A 25,628-nucleotide genomic window follows, 5' to 3' on the forward strand; every position below is an offset into this window, starting at 1 on the left:
TATTTAAACGTATGTTTAATGGAGCTGGGTGACAATTTTCAGGGAATAGGGATTCATCTAGTGAATAGTCTCAGCTTCCAAAAATGGAGATGAAACAAATGCAGCAAATCACTTCACCTGACAACAGCGATATGAAAGGCTTTACTTCCAAAGTGCTCACACACTTGACTTCCAACATTTTATATTTTTATTTTCTAAATTATTTCTGTAGTTTAATAACCTAAACAGGATTAAAATGTTTTATTTCAGCTTTCTTCAAATTTCTGAGTTGACCTAGAGTTAAATACTTTGTGGTTTTAATTTTGTCAAAATTAAAAAAGAAAAACTTTAATTTGTTCCCAGTCAATTTTATATTTTTTTTGAGGGGGACGGAAGCATTTTGGGGGGGGGGGGGGGACACCAAAAAACAACCCACTATGATATAGGCATTGAGCACTTAAATGTAACACAATCTGTCAATGGACCCTAAATGTACCACTAAAGCAAGACAAATTTGGAGTGCTCAGACAGAATGAACTCGCAATAGCATCTTGGTGAATGATCCTATTTCTCCTATGAACTAGGGAATTTTAAGAGCAACTTCATACACCTGTCAGCCACATTTTCAAAGCAGTAATGTTGAGTTTTTCAGCATAAAGCTTTGATGTTGGAGCAGGGGGACAGGGTAGATTACATTCAGATTCACATAGTCATTCTTGGCTTCCTGAATTGTTTTAGCCCCTGTCCTACCCCAGACCCGAAGCGGTGAATGTTCCTCACCTGGGGCTGTCGGGGTTATTCAGCAAAACGCAGCCACACCTTTTCCAATCTCCCTTTCCACCACATTCAGCCCTTGGCTCTCGGCCAGATCCCAACTTTCCAGCCTGCAGCCAGCCTCCCTTCTCCTTCTCGGTGCGGTGCACTCATTTCCTTTGCGTTTCTGCCTACCTGCCCGGGCAGCGGCCGGACTGTGGGACGGCTCGGGCATTTCTGCCCTGGCACCGGGCACTGTGCGGACTGACCGACCGGGACTGGGCCCGCTCTCGGTTCCCGCTCGCTGCCCTACTCCCCCCCTCCGACCACCCGCTATTGTCCCCTCCGGTACCGGACTCACCCTGGCCCCGCCGTCCCCGGTGAGCGTCGCTCCGCAGGCTCTGCGAGGGGGGCCGGACGGCCCTGCCCCGACCTGCCGGGCCGGTACCCGGGGCCGGTGCTCGGGGCTCTGTGCCCGGTGCTCGGTACTGGTGCCCAGTGCCCAGTGGTAAGTGCCTCATACCCAGTGCCCGATGCCCGATGGTCAGTGGTCAGTGCCCAGTGCCCAGTACTCGGTGCCTGGTGCTGGGTGCTTAGTGCCTGGTGCTCAGTACCGGCGCCTGGTACCTGGTGCGCAGTGCTGGTGCCCAGTGCCGGTGCCCGGTACTCGGTGCCAGTGCTCAGTGCCTGGTATTCAGTGCACGTTGCGCAGTGCTGGTGCCTGGTGCTCAGTGCCGGTACTCGGTGCCTGTACTCAGTGCCCGGTGCTCAGTGCCCGGTGCCTGGTACCCAGTGCCCGGTGCTCGGTGCCCGGTGCTCAATGTCGGTGCCGGGCCGCGCCGCCCGGGCCCTGTCCGTGGTGCTGATCGGCGGCTGCGGCAGCCCGGCCCTGCCCCCGGCTCCCCTTCCCTCTGCCCCGGCTCCCCCCAGAGCAAGGGCCACCCCCGGGCACTGCGGCCCCCCGGACCCCGGCCGGGGTCCCCCCGCCCGGCCGCCGGAGGAGCTCCCCGGCTCCCTGGCAGAGGCGGGACCGGCTCCACAGGTGGCCGGGGCGCCCCTCGGCTCCCCCCGGGCACCCGCAGCACGCCCGGCTCAGCCCGGCCCTCCCCGCCCTCGGCCCAGCCTGCCTCCGCACCCTCGCCGGAGCTCACCTGTCCCCGGGTCACCTTTGCAAGCAGAGGGGCTGGGAAAGCTGCCCTGCCTCTGCCTCGGGGCTTTTATGAGCCACCGGGGGGGCGGCGGGAGGAGCGCCCAGGCGGGGACTCTCCGCTTTGGCCAACGGGAGGCTGCTTTTCCTTGCAAATGCACAGATCGCACAGATTACATCATGGAGAGCTGCCTGCGCTTCAGCGTAAAAGTCTCCTCCTCGCGTAAAGGCGGGTCGGAGGAGAGACGGCAGGCAGCAACAGGTCTGTCCGTGGGGGCAGCGGCGAGGAGCGGGTGAAGGAGCTGCCCCCACGAGGGGGACACGCTTCGCGCAGGTGGGACAGCCTGCCGGGAGAGGCAGCGACATTCTGCCTGTGCTTCAGCCTGAGCAAAGACCTGCGCGCTTTGCTTTGCGGATGTAAGTTGCTCAATATCTCCCAGGACCAAACCCTAACCAGCCTGTTCTTTCCATCCTACCATAGTGTCCCTCGGCCTTTGTTGCTCGTAACCCTCTGATTTCCTAGCCCCATGGACGAGCCAAGTTTCACCCCAACTTCTCAGCCTTTATCATCATCCTGGTTTTGGAGCTTGCACAAAAACCCAGCCCTCCATTTCTTCCCGGAGATACCGAGCTGAACTGCAGAGTCAGATCCATTTGGTTCTCTTGCGTTCCCAGTGCAAGGAGATCAGACCGTGACTCCCTCAAGTGTGCCAAAGAACAAACAGCTCACCAGTGAAACCAAATTTATTTTCTAACCCTTACGTCCAGGAACACACATATGTTTCTGACTTTGACTGGGGGGTGCCAGCTGGGATGGATTTGTGTTGTGCCTCTTAGATCACAAATACACAGGCTGCAGGCATCAATTCTTCAAGATTGTTGTCCTATGTTGTCCAAGGTGGTCTGTACGCTGAGCTTTGTTTTCTGGTATATCCTGTGCACAGGACGTAATATCACGTGATACCAAAGGAAAGAATAATAATTGATTGTAACATTAATTAGATAGAAATCAAAATGGTCCAAAGTTAAAGGCTTGGTCTAGGTAATGCTTGAGATCCACATTCAGATCTGATGTGGGGAATTTGCTACCTGCTATGAATGAATCTCCTGCGGGAAAATACTGGGCTCTTAAGATCTGGATCTAAAAGCAGATGACATGAAGGGAGCCCATTTTCAAGTGGCACTGGATGCTATTCAAATTACAGCACGATTAGAATAAAGCCAGGTGCTCTGTTCCCAACTCTTTTTTTTTTTTTTTCCCTGGTCTTCAGTACCATTGTGGATGATGGGCCAAATCCTTTGCCTGGCTTACATCAGCTGAGAATCTGAACGGCCACTGCGACATTTTTTGTTATCGCCTAAGATAAAAGACAGTTTTGAGCAGAATGTACCTGTGTGTCACCAGGAATCAGCGAATACCCTGGGAGGCTCAAATGCTGATCTCTTGAAGGAGGAGATGGAGATTGAGCAGTACCCGGTGACCTTGCAATGCATTAGTCACAGCACAAAGAATGTAGTCTGGTGTACAGGTAAGAGATGTTACAGCCTTGCTAGTGCCTGGCCTTGAGCATGTGTCTGTGAGAGATTTTCATTCAGGAGCCAGATCCGGAATCCTTTGCTCTGGCTTTATCCAGGCAAAGCAGGAATGTGGGAGAAACGTGAAAAGGACGGGAGCTGAAACTGTAAATGGCATCTTACGGAAAGTGCTGAGGGGTGCCTAAGTCCCTCCAGAACATACATCAAAAGGACAGTGAGACTTGGGTACCTAATTCCCTCAGAAGATCCTACTAGAAAGGAAATCCAGAGGAAGGGGCTGAGACCAGTGCTTATGGCTGTTATTACCCAGCTGGGTAATAACATCATCCTTAATTTTCCCTTTACTTCATTTGCCTCCCAGGACTCCCCCAATTTGCCCTCAGTTCAGTCGTAATTTGGTAACTGCTGCTATCCCCTGGCCCAGAGCTGCAGCTACAAAACCATCTTTGATTTTCCTCTGGCTTCTGCCTTTGAGTCATCTGCTCTTGAGTCAAATGGAGAAAGGCCCCACTAAGGTTAATGAGGAATGATGAAGAATAAAACCCTCCGGCTGCATATCTACAAAGAGCAGCCATTTTGCAGCCGTGGCGAGTCCACAAGCAACAACAAGTGTACAGGCACTGCCTGTTTTCCCGAGAGCTGTAACCTCTTCTTTTAGAGGTATCTGGCAGGAATTTGTACTAATGTCCTCTCTGTGCCATCTAACCAGTAATTTTGCCCAGCAATTTCAGCCAAGACTTCAGAAACTTGATTTACAAAGGGATCCGAGTTGTGAACGAGGTGTACCTGAGTCAAGGCCAAACTGTCTCAAGCCTGAGCCACTCATTCCAAAGGTGCATTTGAAATGTATGGCTTATTGCAATGAGAGACCTGGAAACTCACTGCATCTACGGCAGATTCATTCTCTCTGGCTCTTCCACCTTGGGAGACTCCTCTGCCTCACTCATTTGCATTCTAGGTTCGTTTCAGTGGAAGAGGGGATTGGACAGATTTTTCTCGTGAAGAAAGTCTGGGGTGAACTTAGAAGCCACAACAGGAAAGGTCACTGTTTTATTTAATTATTTCAAGTTGTTTTCCACCCCCTACACAGAGCAGTCCTCACAGCTCGGTAATTAGCAACGAAGCAAAGGGGGAGCGAGCTGGACTTTGGCCCCAGCTGACCTGCTTCATACAACATGTCTGATTAATGCACCTGGTCACATGGCAGCTGCCAGCGACTTGTTGCTGGGCATCCAGAGGTTTCCAAGGGAACCGCTCCTTCTCCTGCCGATGCTCCTCAACAAGTGCGGGAGAGCCGCAGTTTGGAGGGCCTGACGCCCAGCCGGGCAGAAGACGGGAGCAAAGGTTTATGGAGAAACACCCAAAATAGAAAGCACCTGCAGTGAATTTAGTGACGCTCCGCAGCAGAGCGGCTCGGACAAAGCCCTGCGGTGCGTGCTTGAATCCCCGAGCCACGGGACTGCCTCTACTCAGCCCTCCCCGCCGTCCTCTCCTGCACACCCTCCCTTGCGCACGCAGCTGTAGCTGCTGCACACCTATCCCAGCCCACGCGCGCATCACTCATGCACAATCCTACATACACCCCATCAAACCAAAGACACATCACAAACAAAACAACAGTTACGTGCTCACAGAGACACGCTCCCAGCCCCCGTGTATTTTCCTCTTTCACAGAGGAGCTGTAGCACACATTTGAGACCCCTTTCCTGAATGCGTTTAAAAACTCTCTCTCATATTACAGAGACCTTTATAGACAGAGATCCAATCCCCTAGAAACCTTTTCACCACCGCAAGCACAGATCCAGCCTACCTATGTGGACTGGCACAGAGCTCCCACGTAGACCAATCTCATCTCCCTCCCCCAAATCCCTCTCCCCGCACACGCAGGCAGAGTGCTGCCTACACACAGCCATGGTGGCTTCCACATACACAGCTGCTCTTCACACCTCCCCTCCTGACACACGTCCTTACACGTGCACACACTCTGCACTACTTGCAGGCATCTCCCTCTGCGCACACACTTCTGCAGACTTACACTCACATCCTTGTTTGTAGATGTTCCTGCTTGTTTGCACACAGATGGAGACACCCTTCTGCATGTGCACACACACTCACACTTTTATTCCACGCTCCCCGCAATCTGCACCCTCACCTCCAGCACGTGGCCAGTGATGCACATCTCAGGATCGCTTCCTGTGCGTGCACCCGTAAACATACATTCGGTGTCCACCAGCACACCCCACACCTCTGACGAGGACTTCTGCTAGCGTGCACCCCCTCCTCCCTTCTCCCCTTTCTTGCAGCTGCAGGGGTTGTATCTGCATTGTCTCACAAGCCTAGCATGTGCTATACACATGCACACAGGCCAGCAGTTCTTGGCAGTAAAAATAAAGTCCCTAAACTAGCAAATGCAGTTGACTTGGCAAGCAGCGCTGTTCTGTAATGTCAGTCTTCCAAATATATTAGGCAGTCTTACAACAGCCTGTCTTTCCTCTTTTCCCTTTCACTATGATGGAGGGTGTACATCTGCACTGTACTTTCACAGTAACTTCCCAAGCTTGTTAATGCTGCTCCAGGTCTGTTAGTCGTGGGGTAAGCATTAGCTGCAATGAGGCTCCAGAGGTTGACAGTGCTGTGCCAGGAGACCTTCCATTCAAATCTCACATACGCCTGATCCTTGGCAGCAGAAAGGCAGTGTCATTCAACTGATTTTTCTAGAGCAACACTGATCTATCCCCGCTGACACAATGGTTTGTGTTGCTGAAGGACATGAACGCTCAGGGAAACATGTCTCAAACATGCTCGGTTTCCTCACACCCCTTTTACCTTCCAAAATCTTTCTCCTTTTCCCTGGGAGGGTAACGCATCCTTGCTAACTCTCTGGATCAAACTGCTTTCACGAGATGCTTATCCACTGTCTTTTATCTAATCTTCCAGAGTAGAGCATGTGCCTGCAAGAATATAAGATGTGAATGGCTTCATGTAGCAAACTGAATTTCCATGATGGAAGAGAAAGATTCAAAGGGCCTGGTTCCTCTGCCTCTTAACTCAGTTTTATGCCACACCAGACCATTTGATACAGGAGGTGTATTTACGGAGAAGAAATGTTATTTGGACTAAGCTCGAAGGCTTAAGCAAGAGGAAGCATGTTCAAAACTGCATATAAGAGTCTAAGTTAACAATGCAGCCAGGAAGATACAACTCCATGGAGGGCAGAAAAGGCTATGAATGAACAACTGCTTGTTAGAGCCAAGGTCTCTGCACGAGCGTACGTAAGGCATCAGGCATGTTTGTGTCAGGGCGAGCTGTCTCTCACCGGGTTCAAATTATGTGTGTGAGCATGCACGCCTGCGAAAGTGCAAGGCTATGTTTATGTGTAATGAACACACTTTTAATGAGGTGTCTGCAAAAGGCACAATCAAGTAGAGTATGTTCATGCCTCAGGGGAGAGTGTGGAAGTCTATCTCCCTGCCTTTATCTCTGTGTTATATTAAACCCCGTGTGCATGTACTTGAACTTGTGACATTGAGACCATCACAAATATAATGAGGAGAAAGAGGTCATTCAGACAAACTTGCCTGTCCTTGGTTGAGTTTGTCTCGAGCAATAGACTCTCAGCTGAAGCAGTTAAAAGGAGAATATTGTAAAAATAAAGCCCGTGCTAACTGAGTAAACAAGAAGCTTGAGAAGTGGATCTGTCAGGGGCTAGAGCAGCTTGTAAGCAGAGGTTAAAGGAAAAGACAAAATAAATAAAAACAAGCTGAAGAGCAAACAAGACCACTGGAGGCAATATTTTCATAAACATTAAAAGTAGAGCCTATGTTCCATTTTCAGAAATGTTTTTAACACTTAGAAGTCAAAATCAGATGACTTTTCAAAAAAATCTGGGATTCTATGTCCCTTAAATATTTTAGATGCTGTATCTCACAATACGAGAAGTTGGTGCCCCAGTGAAATTACCAGGCAAGTTTAAAACAAGCAAAAAGAAGTGCTTTTTCACACAGCACATAATTAAATTTTGGAGCTCATTTGCCACAGGATATTGTGTAGACTGAAAGTATAAATAGGTTCAAAAGGTTTTAGACAAGTTTATGGAGGCTTGGTCTATCAATGGCGATTAAACTTAATAGTCTGGATGCAACGTCCAGGCAGTCCTCGCAGATTGCTGGAAGCTACAGAACTATGGGTAGGAGAGGCCTTATATACCCTTGTACACTGTCCTGAGCATCTTCCTCTACTTTACTACCAGGGCCGGTACACTGGGATAAGGGCGTGTCTGCTGTGGATCAGTCAGACCATGTTTATATTCCTAAACATATCGTGAATCACCAATTTAGGCTTTTAGGGAGGTCTTAATAATCAATCATTTAGGAACCCTGATCCTTAGAGATCCTCATCTTATTTATTCTGCTACAAATTAGATGCTCTTGCCCCTACGTCCTAACAGAATTACACCTCTGTGGAACTCACCTCATATGGTGAATCCCAAGCAGTTAATTTAGGGTCATTTAACACTGCGTTTGAATCCAGTGTCCCCTCTGCAGAGAGATTCCAGAAGAAGGTGGCGAAAATGAGGCTTTAGCTGGCACAAGAGTACATATTACTGTGTTAACAAGGCAGTCTGATTCAGATCCCACCACACCAGTTAGAAGCAAATTCAGAAAACATTTGGTCATTGTGCTTTGAAGAGATTTTTCAGGCAATGCTGCTCCACATGCCCGTCCCAGGAGAAAAGTAAACTGCGTATGAGGAAAGGTGTAGAGGCAAATTCTGCTCCCACCTGCAGCGGTGTCAGTATGGAGCATCTCCAACAAGCTGACAGATGCTTAACTAGTGCAGAATTAGGCTGGCAATTAGTGAGCACAGTGCTGATCGGAGAGGCTAAGTCCTGAGAAACTCCACTGATGTAGGTAGAATTACCATAAACTGATGATAATTCTGAACCGCCTGGGACTACCTGAGGCAAAAGGCAATGCTTGGTCATTGAATGGTGAACACAGAGAATAGTGGCCCATTGATGTCCGTCCTGTAGTACTTTGCTTCTGGCAGTGGACAATGATGCTTCCAAAGAAAGACGTGTCCCATCCAATATACAAGATCAAATGTCTGGTAATTGTTCTCTGTGTGTGTATGTACGAGTTCCTCTTACTGGGGTTCCCAGAGACCGTATTGGTCCAAACCGCAACATGCCTGTTCTGCATTTATTCATGTCCCTTCCTCATTTCCCTTCCCCTTCTACTCTCATCCATATTTCTTCTCTTCTGCCCTTCTCTTCCCCTTTGTCTCTGTCCTACCCTCCCTGCACCCCACTCCAACTCAAACACCCAAGGCTTTTTTTTGGATGAAAATGATGAAAAATAAACCCCTTGTGAGGAGCTGCAGTGTGTGCTCTGCCAGAGAGCGGTCTTATTCATTAAGGTAATGGTCTTGTATGCATTTGGGCATGTTATCAGTAACACTCCAAAGGGAAATGGACTACTTAAACCTATTATATCACTGCTTTATTCACCATGTGCTGCCATTTACCTCCTACATGATGCTGGGTTCTAATAGCGCCAGTTCTGAGAAACCCTGCACATTAGCCACAAGCAGCTCATTAATCCAGTGTTTTCATTCTTGCAAAAAAGCGGGCTCCAACCACATGAGAGCTCAGATGCCGAGCGCTCAGCCAAGAACAAAACAGCTTTGTTGTGCCAGCAGGTAGCCCCAAACTGAACAGCACTTTCTGCCGAAGGGGCACAGAGGGGGGTCCTTGGGCTTGGGGGACAAGGGTGTGCGTCGGGGAATGGGACAAAGCTGTCAGCCAGCTGCTGCTGCAGGTTGACGTGGAGAACCCGTCTAGCCTTCACTAGAATCAGACCCTGGCTGGTGATGCAGCTCCATCCCAGGATATCAATTGTCCCGGACAGAAGAAAGAAAATGGAAGGCATCTCTTGAACTCCAGCATGGGGAGTCTGTGACCAGACTGGGATTGGCAGAATTAATTCCAAGAAGGTACAACAAGATCTTCCTCGAGGGCCCTTGAAAAAAATTAAAGGCCCCATGTCCCAGCCCCGAGCCACAAATCCGTGAGCCTTTTTGCTTCTCCGCAAACACACAGCGGTTGTGGCATAACAAAGCAGTCACATCTGCTTCATCAAAGAGAAGAGCCCTGCTAAGGGCCCAGGCTTTCTCTCCCCAGTCCCCTGCTTGCACCATGCTGAGGAGGCAAACTGCTCCATCTCCTGGCTGACTGGGCTCCCTGTCCAGGCCCCTCTTTATCTCAGGGCAGAGCCCGTTGGAGAATGGTGCAGGTGTCTCCAAACATGATTATTTCTGCTGAAACCTCCAAGGCTAATAAACAAACCCTTCTAACTGAGAGGTGCGCGGCTCGTGGACAGGAGCACACATAAAAACAACCACTCATCCGTGTGGGAATAATAGACCATCTGTGTCCACAAACTGGGCACGGACCAGAAACAAGGGACAACATTTTTTCATGAGTGGGACTGCAGGAATCTGGGTTCTGTTCTTCTGGGACACCTTGGCCACTATTTCCTGCCTTATTTGTCAAAACAGCTGCTGTTCCCTGGCTCCAGATCCCTACTTTCCTACAGAACAGAGAGAAATACAAAGGCCTTGAATCTGGCCAGGGTCACTGGTGGAAACAGGAGCAGAATCCAGGAGCTACTGTGGTATTTAACAACGGCACTCTGAGCCTTGCCTTCTATTTCAGTAATTCTAATTCAACTACAAGCTCAGTCACACCTCTGCTATGTCATGGCCATCGTCAAACCTTCAGCTCTCCTTTTCAATCTTATGGAAAGCTGTTGCAGAGGCAGCGAGAACTAGAGATGCAGATGTTGGTCTTTATGATGTACAGCATCTTGTTAACACCTGTGCTCCCCTTCTAGCCAAAGAGATTCCTCTCCCAGCTGGAAAGAAGGGTAGAGATGCTGCTACCCATGGAGGAAGGGGAGCTGGATGCAGGATTCAGCTATGGAGATATTGTGGGGCAGAATTAACCACAAGAGACAGTCATCAAATGATGGATCTTCTCTGATTCAAGATCCCAGCTGCTGCCTCTGGTCAGCAAGCAAACCTCCAACCACTACCTGCCTACCAGCCGTGCACAGCTCTGTCCCACTCCCAAAGCCTCCCCAAAGTCACTGGGGTGCCTGTGTTGCTTTATTTGAGATGGCTTAGTGAAAAATCTAAGCAGAGAAATAGGGCTTAGAGGTGTGCAGCTGGATTCATTTCTGCTGTTGGGTGAGGAAATGAATGAAATGGGAGGTGAGGGGTTGAAGGCTGCTGCTGGCAGAAGAACTCCAGCCTGGCTGGGCTGTCAGGTCTGCCCAGGAGAACCTACAGCCAGACAGTTCAAACTGCCCAGGGAGACCAAGGCTGATAAAACACCTACTGCCAAAAGGAAATGTGATTACAGGCCTGATCCTGTGCCCTGCCTGCTTCAATGTGTCTATGCAGAATGGCTCACATTGAGTGCAAAGCTGAGAGGCACTTACAGAGGCATTTAGTCTAACACAAAACATCCTCTTGGGGCACAAGGGGGATGGAGCAAGGCTGGGCGGACTCCTCTCCATTGAGCTCAGCTTCACTGAAATCAATACATTATTATGGTAGTGACTCCAGGCCTTAATATTCTACCTCTGAACACTATCATGTTTGTGTTGAACGAGGAAGACTTTGGCTAGACATCAGGGAAAATTCTTTGCAGTGATAGGGACAATTAAGTCCTGGAGTAGAGCCCTGGGAAGGGGATACAATTTCCAGTGCATAAGGTTTTTAAAAAGAAATTCAGACAGTATTCTTCCAGAAGGGATGTGAGGCAGGGAGGGAGCCTTAGGGCAACAGGATGGGGCTTCAGCTCAAACCTATTTCTGGTCTCGTGAAACAGAGTTAGAGCAGGTTTTACAGTGCTGTATGATCTCCTGACAGCTCTTTGAACGATATCGGTGACAGGCCCTAGCTTCAGGCTGTCTCTCTGCCCCTTTCCTACCTCTCTTCTCCCGTCCTTAGCTGAAGCTTACCTCCTAACTGACACGCAAAACAAAACTGCAGATCCCCTCTCCCCCACCTCTTGCATGTCTCTGCCTCTCACTGCCCCACCTGAGGCCTGTTTTCTCTTTTGATGCTTCTAATGAAACTAAGTGGCTGCAACCAGAAAGTTTCCACTTTCTGCCTCTGGGCTGATTACTGCAGAGCTGACATAGGCAGCATCCTGCGCCGGAGCCTCTATGGATGGGAACCCTCAGGGGAGGGGATAAAGTAATGCTCTGTGCCCTCTGCTCACCAAGCACCATTAGAGTACTGACAGCCTAACCTGGCAACCTAAGAGAGCAGGACCTCACCAGCCTGACTTCTGGGGACAAGGTCTCTGGAAAACATGTGCTAGTGCACGGATGCGTGATATCCTCTGCAGCCCTTGATACCGGGCTTCAGAAAAGAATAAGCAAAGTTCTTTTATCAGCCATGCTGCAGCAAACTTGGTGACTGCTGCTAAAGGGGAGCCGGTCTCACTTGCTATTTTTATGTGTGTTTAATATTGTCTAGAGATGCTTCTCCACATCCCTGGTGGACGGAGACTGTTTACGCCCTAAGCAGGGACAGAGGAGCAGCTGTAAGATACTGGTCCATCTCTCCAACCCCTTCTGCCTAGGGAAGAAGAGGGAAGAGTCCACCATGAGGGCCAGTTCAGGCTCTGGCTTTCCCGCTGACAAGGATTTCTAGTAGAGATTTCTGAGCATTAAGGCTGAACTTTTCCAGAGCAGCCCCCAGCTTTCTGCCTGGCTAGAAATACTGAGGTTGAGTAAGCTGAGCTCACTAGGATTTCCAGATGACCAAGACACCCTGAAAATCACAGGTCGCAGGAGGCAGGCTGCTACCTTGTTATTCCTCCTCCCTCAGTTCAGGAACTGTGAACACATGCTCAGAACTTGGCTCCAGGTAAGGTCAGTGGCAAAGACCTCCACCAAACACACTGTGTGTTTCTCAGTGGTCCAGGCACTAACCAATCCATCACGGACAAGGCTCACATGCCTATAGCTCCTGGCCCCGCTCCTGCAGGCTGCCCCTTATCAAACTTTACTCCAGATTTCTCCTTTAGCCTACGTGCTTTCTTCCTGCACATGGATCAAGGGCTTCCCAAAAACATCCTGACCCTTTGCAACTACAGCCCTGTTCTCAGGCTGGACTCTGACTTGGATCAGGGCTGGTTGATGCCACATCACCTGGGCCTCTCAGAGATGGCTCCTGGGTTACACACTTGCACCTTTGAGTTCCTGGCCACTCCTGGAAATCCAGGCCTGTAACAGCAGGGTTTGGTTACCCTACATATCACCTTGCTGACATGAGGGGAAAGTAAACAAGATTCTGCTCAGCACTGTGGAGACCAACTGCTCCAGTGTTGCCTGGCAGATGGGGCCCAAGGGGGAGACCATCTGTTCCTCAGTGAGGCCCTAAATTTCTCCCTGCAAGATCCTGGGCTGAAGATATCCAGCTGAGTTCAATGGGCACAGAGGAGCAGCTGTGACCTTGATTGCTACTTCAGTCCTTGGTGACTGGGCATCTTGCAGAGCTGAGCCAGGGCTTGGACCTCAATCCTGTGGGCTGTTGGATTCCTGCAGCATTCCTATTCCCTACATTAATTCCCCCCCCCCCCCCCCCCCCCTTTTCCTCTCTGCAGTCCTTCCCACTTGGGTGCAATGCTTTGGTACAGTATGTGTTCCCTGTTGCAGAACTGGGCAGAGGCTGTGTGGTTCCCCTGCAGCCCCCACAGCTGCAGCAAACTCTGCCCTCTACCCACACCGCTCCCCTTGTCCAAAAAAAACCACACCTGCCCTGTGCAAAGGCTGTTTGCCTGGTACCTGGCTGTTGACAGTCCATCTGGTTCCTCCAGCACGCTCTGGTGATGCTGGAGAGGGCTAAAAAGAGACACCCTGGGGAGGTTGCAGAAAACCTGTTAGAGCTCAGGGAAGGGGCTGGCATCTCAGGGAGAGAAGGGGATGACATCCAGGCAAGGCTGGAGAAGGAAAGAGTAATCTGCTGATAGCCAGCGTGTCTGAGAAGCTGGGAACATATTGCATTAAACCAATAATAACACCTTGAACAACAGGGTGGTAGTTTCCATCTGGCCTCATGCTGAGCTTGGTCTCTCATTTCTTCCCCCCTGCAGCCAGGGAATCCGAGGCATAGGGCTGGTCACAGGTCACCCAGCAAGGCTGTGCCAGAGCAAGGATGAAGCAGAAGAGCCTTATAGTGAGAGCAGGGTGCTGAGAAACAGCCGCACAGCCTCTTGACTCTCCTTTCACCCCAACTAGATCCTCCTTAGACTTAGGAGGTGGGAAGGCACTAGAGCTCTTTGCTTAATTAGTAGCAACAGCTGAAGCACTTGAGAAACAAAAGCTCCTCTCTCTCTGCCCCACTTTTACTTGGGAGCCAGGGGTGGGGAGTAAATTGCTTGGAAGCCAGAAAGCACCCTGGATCTTGTCACCATGGCTGCACAGACACAGCCTTCTGTTATCTCCAGAGGAACAAAACCCTCCTCCCACCCTCTCCTGTCTCAGCTGGAGCTGATAAAAGAAGAATAAACAAAACAAAAATAATAAAAAATACCCCAATCCAAGCCAGGAAATAAATATCTAGGGAATAAACTAGCCTTCTACAAAGCATATTTGTTTCTGCAGTGGTTTTTGGGTTGCTGGAGAGCTGAAGGACTCGAATGAGAATTTCAGGTTATAGAGTCCATCTCAGTAACACCAGGATTTACAAAATTGCAACTCAGGAACATCCCAGCTCATGCCATTTGCTTGAGAATAATGATCTATAGCGATAGATACCTAATTGTATAGTTCAGATTTATTTTTATATATCTATATAGGAATATGTGTGCTATTAACATGATTATATATCATTTTTATGTCTTCTTGTTTGGAATCCACAGAGATCACATCTGTAAGTTTTCTGTAAGAGCAGGAGTCTTGCCTCTTCTGCCTCCATACTGCACCACGTGCAGGGAGAGGCACCAGAGGCAGAGGCAAGTGAGCAGAGTAAAGTAGCAGAACTAACCAACTAACGCAGATTTTTGTGCTACCACAGTTAAAACGCTTGTGGCACCTGGGCGCCTCCAGTCTTTACTGCAGCGTGGGCAGGGCCTTTAGAAAGTAAACCACAAAGAAAACCAAAGCGGGACTTTGTTGTTGTGTTTAGTTGTGTTCTCACAAGTAAAAGGCTAAAAATACGCCAAATAGCAGAGCAGTGAAAACTAGCAACCATATAGTTGTATTTTGTGAGAAATTAGGGCTATTGTGGTTGCTCCAGATGGGCTTCCTGCATAAACGGGGTAGATAATTTCACTTGGTGCTTCATGCATCAAAGCCCTGACCATCTGGCTGAACACGAGCACACCTTTTAGCAACGTTCTCATTTTGGCTTGATGCCTTCAGGGCCACCCCCCTCCAACAGGTGCTATTTTAGTGCTTAATTACACTTACTGTTAAAAAAGGACAACTTAGTTTTAGTGTGTATCTTTCCAATATCAGCTTCTGACCACTAAATATTCTACTGTCTGTGTACGCAGGTGTGTTTAAATGACCCTGTGAACTGCGTAGGCCATTGGGGGTCAGAAAATGACCCACAGAATGACTTGAAGTTGTCTTGGGTTTTAAAAAAAGTCATTCATATGTGAACTAACAAATGAAGAAGAATAAGAATAGCTGATAATTCAAAGTTTAACCTAGTTTTCTCCTTTTGGCACTGGCTGGCATGCTCAGTTCTTTGGCTCACCCACTTTTTTACTATCAGTAGTTGGAACTGTAATGCTCATAATTCTAGCAAGAAAATTATGACTTTGTAATACAATAAACATTTTGCTTAAATGATAGTGTTGTCTTTGCTTACAACTTTTTCTTGCAGCTGCCAAAGAATATCAGGTTCCTTTGGTTCAAAAAGGCTGAAGAACACCGTATTAAATGGCTGATTATATCTTTCAACTTTTCCACACCCATATTTTCTCAAAAGACAATTCAATGAGAGCAGTTTCTCCCTGGGAGACTTACAGGGGGTGAACTCTTGCTTTTAAACTTGCCTGACCTTCCTTTGCATATGGACTTACCTGGATAAACTCATTTAGACCATGACAACAGCTTGCTCATCCCAGCCTGCAAAGATCAGGCTCTTACTGATAGCTCTGAGCACATGGTTATTGCTAAACATGCTGCTCTCGTGTTCTGCCATTGCCAGATAAACATGAGCATCTGCATAACTATTGTAATAACAGCAATGCTAATATTAATGATACTGGGGTAAAAACTGGGGCTAGTCTCCAGTGCTCCTATTCTCCTGGGCAACTGTCTCCAGGACCTCTCTCTGAAGGCAGTCAGACGCTCAGGTGTCTTTGAGAACCTGGGTTAAGAGATCATTTTGAAGGAGTCGGTGGTTTTTCCCCAAGCCCACCACCAATCGATAAAGAACCGAGCGTAGGATTTCATAGCACATTAGCCGTTCAGGCTGGGTGTGGACTTCTCATGAACTTATGAGGGGAAAGAAATTGCAAACCCTGGCCAGTGCTGGGGATTGCAGCCCAGGTCTCTGGAGCTTCACCACGCTTACCGTACCCTGACTTGCTGTGTGCTCCAGAAAAACTACTGTCCCTTTGCAATTTATTTTAGTTTTTGCCAAGAGGAAGAGCAGTGTCCCTGGGCCTGAGGTACAAGACGTAAGTCCCTTAGTACAAAGGTCCCAGAGGGTCTCTGTCCCCCTCTTCCCCTGTAAGATTGACAGGGCTTGCAGCAGTGCCCAGGGAAGATGTTACAGGTTAACGTCATTGTCACCCCTTTGCCTCGTAACCAGTTATGATAAAAGAACAGTTTGCAAGGATGCACAGCTGTGCTCTTGCACCCCGTGGTGTGGCAGAACTAGCTGCTAATTTTGTTTCTGCAGAGACAGTATTTGACCTCTCTGTCCCCCGCTGACCATGCGCCCCCTTTTATGTATTAGCATCACGCGCTGGTTGGAGCGTCTGCCCCTCTGCTATCACTCACGTACATACACCCCTCATCTCCCAGCACCCACCAACTCCCAGCATCTGTGCCACTTGCTTGGCCTCTTTTCCTTTATGCTGCTCCCCTCCACAGTCGTGTGACTGCTATTGTGTGGTCCCTGCCACACAAAAGCTAGCCTGACCTAATTTAAATCAGTGCTATTGAAGCCGTTCTTGTCTTATCTCCCAGCACAAGGGCTGTGCTCCCCATTTCGGAGGTAGCAGAAATGAATGGCTAATTGGGGGGGTACTGTGCAAGGCTGCGTCATCTCCCAGCCCTGATTGTCAGCTCTCCTGCTCGATGGTGCTCTGAGCTCCTCTCTCTTGTAACAGCCATTGCAGGCTGTATGGGGAGTGGAGGGAGGAAGAGGGGAGAATGGGACTCTGCAGCCATCGCAGGGTGTCAGGCAAACAAAGCAGAGCATGGCCGCCTTCAGCGCACTGGTGAAAAGGCTGACTGGGGGAGGGTTCCCTTGTTCAGAAAGGGCAGATGCTGGTGATAATAGTAGAGAATATCCATCCTTCACCTCCAAATGAGCCCCCTGCTTTCTTTTTCCTGGGTATTTATGTGACAGTCCTTGCTGATGCTCTGGAGACTGTCCTTGGGTAGGGGGTTGAGGCAGAGGGGGCTCTCACACATGAGCAGTGCCGCAGGGATGCTAAGTCTTGGGAGCAGAGGAAGTGGGATAGATCAGGGGCTGGAGGGGAGACTGCAATGCTGCCAGTCTCTTTGTCCTGCAGGGCAAATTTTGAGCAGTCACTGACAATGGATCTTTGTAGGAAAAGTAAGAATGTCCCCAGGAGCCATTCCAGCAAGTGGCAACCAGCACAAAGAGGGAGCTTTGTCTGGGCCCTCAGAGACAGAGTTGCCCAAGCGAGGAGGATCTAGAGCCCATGACCCATCTACATAGTAAGCCTCAGGGCTACCAGAGTCCTGTCCTGCCTTAACAAAGGACCAAGGCAATATCTGGGCGTTCACACCAGCAGCACAACCTCTTTCATCTAATTTCTGCATCTGCCTCCCACAGGTACCTTCCAAGAGCTTCCTTCCTGGGGCTGTCTGGTCTGCAGCTCTCCTTTCTCTACCAATCGCCAGACTGAAAGAGGTCTGTGGAAGAAAAGAAAACCCGAAGCATTTGAATTTTTCCATTGATGGTCTTGGGTCACTTACAGATCTGCTTCTTCCTGCTCTAGGGAAGAGGACTTTGCCCCCAGCTATTGATTAGGGTTGTCCCCAGCACGTTCAGCTGATGCACAGTGCAAAGGTTGCTTCCAGAGTCCTCTCCTGCCAGCTGCAGGCAGAGAGTACAACACCAGGACGTTTAACAGCAATGTGAAGCAAACAAGCCCCAAGGCTTCATGGACTTTAATGTAATGTTCTAATCCTTATATAGCAAGTTGGATCAGAATCAAGTACTGGCAAGTCCTGCAGTTCAAAGACATGTGAAAACCTCTCCTCTGTCCCTTTTAGCCCCAAATCAAGAGATGAGCTATAAAATTATAAAATGAAAAGTAAGTTTTATTAAAAGTGAGGTTCTTTAAATTTTCATCGGGGTCTATGATTAATTTCTCCCTTCTAAGCTTTTCTCTGCAGCCAGCAGAGCATAAAACACACTTCAACAAACAAAACAGAACAGGAAAAATAATTCTCACATTACCACCTGATTCTAAGGGCTGGGGTTTTACCAAAAAAACCTGATTGCCATGGGTGTATGAGCTGTTAATGAAAGAACTAAACCCCTGACAGTCCTTGACTTAGTCCTTATTGTAAGCATCCTTGTTCTCTTGTGGTTTCCTCCCTTGCAAAGATAGTTTCAGGGTTTTGAAGAATGCAACTTGGTGCCAGACAGGATTAAAAGATAGTGAATAAGCTCGTAAATTCATTGATAACAGAGACTCAGGACATCAGTGCCGAGATAAGCACTCGAGGAACTAGTTTAAATCAACCCCTTGTGACAGTCCAAGGCTAAAGGACCGAGGAGCTCATTCAATGACTATATATGGGCAAAGGAAACCCAAAGTTCAGCCAGCGGACAGGTGAGGAAGACCATCAGAGACCACTGGAGGACTCCCAAAGACCACTAAAAGGACAACTATGCATGCAGCTTGAGCTTTTACATATGTTAATGAATCCTCGTGAATCTTATTAATATGTATGACTTCATAGTATATAATCTTTAGAAGTTTACTGAATCACTGGAGCACTTATGGTGGATCAATCCCCAGTGCTGCCCAGCGCTGTAATAAAGGATGCCTGCTTAATAGTGACTTTGTTGCTATTGAGTTTTATTTCGGGAACTTTCTGGATACTCCGCTTCCTCTTACGGGGAGGTTCGGACTTTGAAAGATAGTATCCGCGAATTTTTGTATCAGTTTTGGCGACCCAGATGGGACCATCTCTGTCCGGCTGCAGGACCCCCTGAGTCGGAGACTCCCTTGGCCGGCCCCGGAGAATTCTCTGGAGGGACTCCCCGATTCGGCGGATCCGTGCAGGGGCAGACAAGGACCTCTGGTAAGAATAAGGCATTCTTTTTGGTTTTGGGGACCGGTCATTTGAAGCTACCCGTCAGTCGCAGTTCGTGAGAACCCCGCAGGGTAGCATACAATTGCATGTACGATTTGTATTAATCACTTGGTTACTACGTTGCATGGTTGTATTGATCAATTGATTGGTATGGTCGTTTGTTTGTGCATTTGTATTTGATTTTGGTTTACATATGCGTATGTGATATACGCTATATGTTTGGTATACGCGTATTTGCAAGTTTCTGACCAGCTTATGCTGGCATTTGTTATTAGTGGGAGGTAGTAGTGGTTATTGTGTCTGTGCTGTAATTGTTAATTGTGTGTGGTGTTTATACCCTAGCCTTTGTCTTTGTCTTTGTCTTTGTGTAGTATAAGTTTAAGAATGGGGAACCAACAAGGTGGAGTTCTGAAAAAGAGCTCTTTGGGCTGCATTTTGGCCCACTGGAAGATATCGGGGAAACACCTGGAGGTAGTGTGGATCGTAAAACCTTGATAAAATATTGTAATCAGTGGTGGCCTTTATATAAGCTAGATGAAGGAGAAAAATGGCCTTTTAATGGAACTTTAAAGTATAATACTTTGTTACAACTCATTTTATTTCTACGCCGTGAAGGAAAATGGGATGAAGTGGGTTATGCCGATATGTTTTTCACCCTGCGAAATCACCCTGAATGGCAGAAAGAATGTGGAATCAATCTAACACCCCAGGACCCTATGGTTCTGGTGATAGAAAAAGAGAAAAATAAGCAAAAGACAAAATTAAAGAGGTGTTGTTCGGCGTGTAGCATTGGACAGAGATGTTTAAAAGTTGGCTCACAGAATGAAAGGCTGGAGGATTATTTGCCTCCGCCAGAGAGAGAAGGTGATAGGGAAGGAGATGCTGGTGCGGTCGGGGTTAAAGAATCGGAGGAAGGAGTCAGGGAAGAAACTGATATCGGATTTTCTCCCATCACTGCCAGGACTCGGAGCAAAATGGGACCTATTATACAGGCCCCTTTAAGGCAGGCGATGGGAGTGGGAGGACCTGTTAGAATCAAAGTGCCTTTTACTTTAGCAGACTTGGACGGCTGGCGAATTACTGCAGGGAATTATCGGGACGATCCTGAAAAGGTTGCTAAAGGATTTGAATTGATTGTGAAAACTCAGGACCCTGATTGGGAGGATGTGGATGCAATGTTAGATGTGGTGTTTAGTGAGTCAGAAAAGCAGATGGTTGTGAGAGCAGCCAGAGCCCAGGTACAGGCTCTGGTTTTGGCTGGAACCCTGCCAGGAACGGTGGATAATCATGTTCCAGTTACCAATCCTGGCTGGGACCCCAACCAAACAGGAGCCAGGGAATTATTAGTGAGGTACAGGGAATGGATTGCTTATGGAATAAGAAATGCTGTCCCAAAACCAGTAAATTGGTCTAAATTGTACGAAATAAAACAAGATAAAAAGGAATCTCCTACTGATTTTTTTGAATCGGTTAAAAGAAGGAATGCAGAAATATACTCCTTTAGACCCTACCTCCCAGGAGGGAAAGGGTCAGTTGATATTCCTGTTTTTGGGACAGTCGGTGGATGATATCAGGAGAAAGTTACAGAAAGTGCAAGGAACAGATGCAAGAGATTTAGAAAAATTGCTGGAGACTGCTTGGCAAGTGTATCGGAACAGAGACAGTCAGAAGGAGAGAATGATGGGCAGAACAATTGCTAATGCTACAGTGGCTGCCTTGCGCACCACAGGGGGTCAGATAAACAACACTAATGAGGGGAGAGGAGTTGTAAGAAGTGGTGTAAGTGCCCCACCCAGAAGAAATCAACCCCTCTTGAGAGATCAATGCTCTTATTGTAAGCAAATGGGGCATTGGAAGAAGGATTGCCCAAGACTGAGCAAACCGGTGACAGTTGCCAGCACGGAAGAAAGTTGATGGAGACCAGGGGAATCTTCCCTAGCGGAACCCTTGGTAAAAATACAGCTAGGGAAAGAAGAAAAACCTGTAGAATTTCTAGTAGATACAGGTGCCACATTTTCAGTATTAAATCAGGAGTTACTGCCCATAAGTAAACAAAATGTTAATATTGTGGGAGCAACTGGACAGGTCGAGAAAGCTTTCTTTTTGAAACCCTTGAAATTCAAAATTGGGAAAAGTGTAGGGATTCACAAATTTCTCTACCTGCCTGAAGCTCCTAGACCACTTTTGGGAAGAGACTTATTAGAACAATTGAATGCTGAAATAAAATTTAATGAAGGGGAAATTGAATTTAAAATACCAGAAGAAAACCACATTGAAATTTTAAGTTTGACCCTCACTGAACCACAGGTTAGGGGACAGGAAATTATACAGGAAATAAAAGACCAGGTATATCCAGGAGTATGGGCATCAGGAATCCCTGGAAAGGCCAAAAATGCAGAATTGGTTGTTGTTAAACTCAAAGTGGGGGCACAGCCTGTCAAAGTAAGGCAATATGCCCTGAAATTAGAGGACAGGCGAGGAGTGAAAAGTATTATAGAGGAATTCATAAGATTTGGATTATTGATTGAATGCTCTTCAGAGTATAACACTCCTATTTTGCCTATCAAAAAGCCTGATGGCAAAACATATCGATTGGTACAAGACCTGCGGGCAATAAATAAGATAGTTGAAGATCTATATCCGGTAGTGGCAAACCCATACACCTTACTAACTAATTTAAAAGAAACTTATGAATGGTTCACAGTATTAGATCTGAAAGATGCATTCTTTTGCCTCACCTTGGCCCCTGAAAGCCGCAATTTATTTGCCTTTGAATGGGAAAACCCTGACTCAGGACGAAAAACCCAACTAACCTGGACAGTGTTACCTCAAGGATTTAAAAACAGCCCCACGATCTTTGGAAATCAATTAGCTAAAGAATTAGAGGCCTGGGAAAGACCTCCAGGAAATGGTACTCTTTTACAGTATGTAGATGATATTTTGATAGCCACAGAAAAGGATGAAGAATGTAAAGAATGGACTGTGAGTTTGTTAAACTTTCTTGGACTAAGTGGTTACCGAGTCTCATTACAGAAAGCCCAGATCTTGAAGAAAGAAGTAATATACTTGGGATTCGTGATTTCTAAGGGACAGAGACAGCTCGGGAATGACCGGAAAGAAGCCATTTGCAGGACTCCAGAACCAACCACGGTAAAAGAACTTCGAACCTTTTTGGGAATGACAGGTTGGTGCCGATTATGGATCTATAATTATGGACTTCTGGTTAAACCTTTGTATGAACTGTTGAAAAGTAGCTTGACACAATTAATATGGACAGATGAAGCCAGGCGGGCATTCAAAGAACTGAAATTGGAACTAATGAGGGCTCCAGCTTTGGGCCTGCCCGATGTAACTAAGCCCTTTTGGCTGTTCTCGTATGAAAGGCAAGGAGTAGCTTTGGGAATTTTGGCCCAGAAATTGGGTCCTTATAAACGAGCTGTTGCATACTTCTCCAAACAACTGGATGAAGTAAGCAAAGGATGGCCAGGATGCCTTCGGGCAGTAGCTGCTGTGGTCTTGATTATCCAAGAAGCCCGAAAATTCACATTGGGACAGAAGATGATTGTGCACACTTCCCAAACTGTAACCTCCGTTTTAGAACAAAAAGGGGGACACTGGCTCTCGCCATCAAGATTCTTGAAATATCAATCAGTTTTGATGGAACAGGATGATATAGAAATTGTCACATCCACTATTATCAATCCTGCTTCCTTTTTAACTGATAAACAGGAAATGGAGACTGTCGTGCATGACTGCATAGAAACCATTGAGACTGTGTATGCGAGTAGGCCCGACTTGAAGGAGGAGCCGCTGGAGGAAGCTGACCACACTTGGTATATTGATGGGAGCAGTTTTGTAAGGAATGGAGTTCGAATGGCAGGATATGCGGTGACCACCACAGACCAAGTAGTGGAAGCAAAGTCACTCCCTAAGGGCACATCTGCACAACGGGCCGAAATAATCGCTTTAGTAAGAGCATTAGAGCTTGCTGAAGGTTTGCGAGTAAATATCTGGACAGACTCAAAATATGCCTTTGGTGTAGTTCATGCCCACGGGGCAATTTGGAAAGAGCGAGGACTTTTAACCGCTCAAGGGAAAGTCATAAAACATGCTGATATAATTTTGCGACTTCTAGATGCTGTACAACTTCCGTCGGCAGTAGCAATTATGCACTGCAAAGGACATCAGAAAGGTAACACTGACAGGGAAGTAGGAAATAAATTAGCTGATCATGAGGCAAGGCAAGCTGCGGAACAAGGTGAGGTATTAGGCCTAATTCCTGAAAAATCTTTGCCACTACCTGAGATAGTTGAATATGATAGAAAGGATCAGAAGTTAATTACTGATTTAAAGGCTGAAATTGGCCCGACAGGATGGGCAATGTTAAAAGATAACAAAATAGTAGTTCCCTTCAGAATATTATGGAAATTAATAAAAACAGAACATGATAAAACTCATTGGGGAACTGAAGCTTTGTACAATTCCCTTACCAAGCAGATGATAGCTAGAAATTTGTTTCAAACTATAAAAACTATAGTTGATAGATGCGAAATATGCTTAAAGAATAACCCAAAGGTAGAGAATCGGGTGAAATTTGGAAGTATTGGTAAAGGGAATGTTCCAAGCCAGAACTGGCAGATAGACTTCACGGAACTCCCTAGAAAAGGGGGGTACAGATATCTATTAGTATTAACTGATACCTTTTCCGGATGGCCTGAAGCTTTCCCCTGCAGAACAAATAAAGCCCGAGAAGTAACAAAAGTCTTATTGAGAGAAATTATTCCCAGATTTGGCGTGCCAGAAGTGATCTCCTCTGATAGGGGACCACACTTTGTGGCACAAGTAGTTCAACAAGTTAGTAAATTTTTAGAAATTAATTGGAAATTACACACAACTTATCGCCCGCAAGCAAGTGGGCAAGTAGAAAAGATGAATCATTTAATAAAGATACAATTGAGTAAAATCTGCCAGGAGACGAATTTAAGGTGGGATCAAGCCCTCCCTATTGTGTTACTAAGGCTCCGAGTCAAGCCAAGAACTAAGGAAAAACTGAGTCCTTTTGAAATTCTATATGGGAGACCCTTTCAGACTAGATATCAAGGACAAGATCCCACCCAGGTAGGAGAGATTAATCTACAACAATATCTGATTGCATTGGGAAAACAATTACAAGAAGTAAATGGATTAGTGATGTCCACTAGAGCATGGGGGTTAGATTCCCCAGTGCACTTGTTCAAACCTGGAGATTGGGTTTATGTTAAAAATATTTCAGGTGATCCTCTCGAAGAGAAGTGGAGCGGCCCTTTTTAAGTTCTGCTTACGACTTACACTGCGGTCAAGCTTGAGAAGCACGCTGCTTGGATCCACTATTCCAGAATTAAAAAGGCACCTGAAGGACCATGGAAGTCCCAACCCGTAGGACCCACGTCTATAAGGCTGACCCGAAACTAACATTAATATTGCTATGTTGTTGTCTTGAATTAATAAGTGCATTTACTCCCAGTTAGCCCCTGAAGAAAAGAAGCGAATCTGTTGATAGTCTCTGGTGGATTTGGGGAAATAACACCAATACATTAGTTCAGTTTGCTGAAAACTGCTCTTTGTGGGAACCCTATACTAGGAGTGATAAATTGACGGGATGGCATGGAATGACCTTTGTATTATGTTCAAATTTGACAGATGTCACTGTGATAACGAATGTTGCCTTAAAATGTTGTGCAATCAAAGGGATAGGGCCTCCACTGCAGATGAAGAAGTGCTTTCTTCAAAATAACACCCTCATAAAGGGGACGCATACTTGGAAAACTGGTAACTGGGATACACTAATGTGTACAAATGGAAGCATTAATAGGACTGCTGGGGTGGCAGTCTCCTTAACATTGTTGAATCCACGACCTGCAGTGAATCAGGACCAATTAATTAGATTACCATCCACTTGTAAGAATGTGGCAAAGATAAGGCAAAAGCATATGTTGTCATATCTTTTCCAGCCACCCCTCCCTGCAAAGTAAAACGAGCTTGGTATGATACTTTACTCAGAGGTGCAGGAACTGGGTTAGGACTACTAAATTCAGTAGATCTGGAAACTTTAAGGAGTAAAGTTGGAACTGCAGGATTTGATGTAGCTCAAGCAATCAAGATTCAGGCTGAATGGATGCCAACCACCTTTAATCCTCAGATACAGAATTTAGAATATGATAAAGAGTCCTTATATCTCTTTAATAAGAGTATAATTACCCAGATACAATCACTTAAAAAATTTGACAAAATTTGTGGACTGGACTGTCTGTACTCTACAAGTCATGTGGCAATTAGAACAAAAGAATAAGGTGCAGTCCTACTTAATGAGTAATAATGAATTTATGTGGAGAAAATTATTTGGACAATGGGTTTTACCTAGACACTGGATAAAAGCCTATTCACAATTTGTGCAGTGTTATGATAGATGGTGTGCAGGAAAATTAGTATACTATAATATAACTGACCCCAAAGTAATGTGTAAATTTTTAATTCTGCCAATCCTCTTTTTGAGTCAAGGGAGCCCAGAATATTGGTTACCAGAATTCCAAGGGAAGTATATTGGGAACAATAACAAAACATACGATTTAGATCTTTGTGAAACCACCTCTGATGGAATCTTGTGTGGACAACAA

The 25,628-nt window shown here is 46.9% G+C and overlaps 1 long non-coding RNA gene across 3 annotated transcripts; it reads right to left on the reverse strand.

Moving 5' to 3' along the window:
- Nucleotides 1–2,608: 2,608 nt before the first annotated feature.
- On the reverse strand, nt 2,609–17,729 carry LOC135316287 (uncharacterized). Of its 3 annotated transcripts, XR_010375697.1 has the most exons (4): nt 17,484–17,677; nt 7,886–7,953; nt 6,242–6,366; nt 2,609–2,813 (listed from the first exon to the last, which is right to left on the reverse strand). It is a non-coding gene; the product is annotated as an uncharacterized LOC135316287 (long non-coding RNA). The 3 variants fall into 3 exon arrangements; XR_010375696.1 differs by lacking the exon at nt 7,886–7,953 and having other exon boundaries at nt 17,484–17,674; XR_010375698.1 differs by lacking the exons at nt 6,242–6,366; nt 7,886–7,953 and having other exon boundaries at nt 17,484–17,729.
- Between the last annotated feature and the right edge of the window lie 7,899 nt (nt 17,730–25,628).

Source organism: Phalacrocorax carbo, chromosome 19 (genome assembly GCF_963921805.1).
Source record: "Phalacrocorax carbo chromosome 19, bPhaCar2.1, whole genome shotgun sequence".
NCBI classification, from domain to species: Eukaryota; Metazoa; Chordata; class Aves; order Suliformes; family Phalacrocoracidae; genus Phalacrocorax; species Phalacrocorax carbo.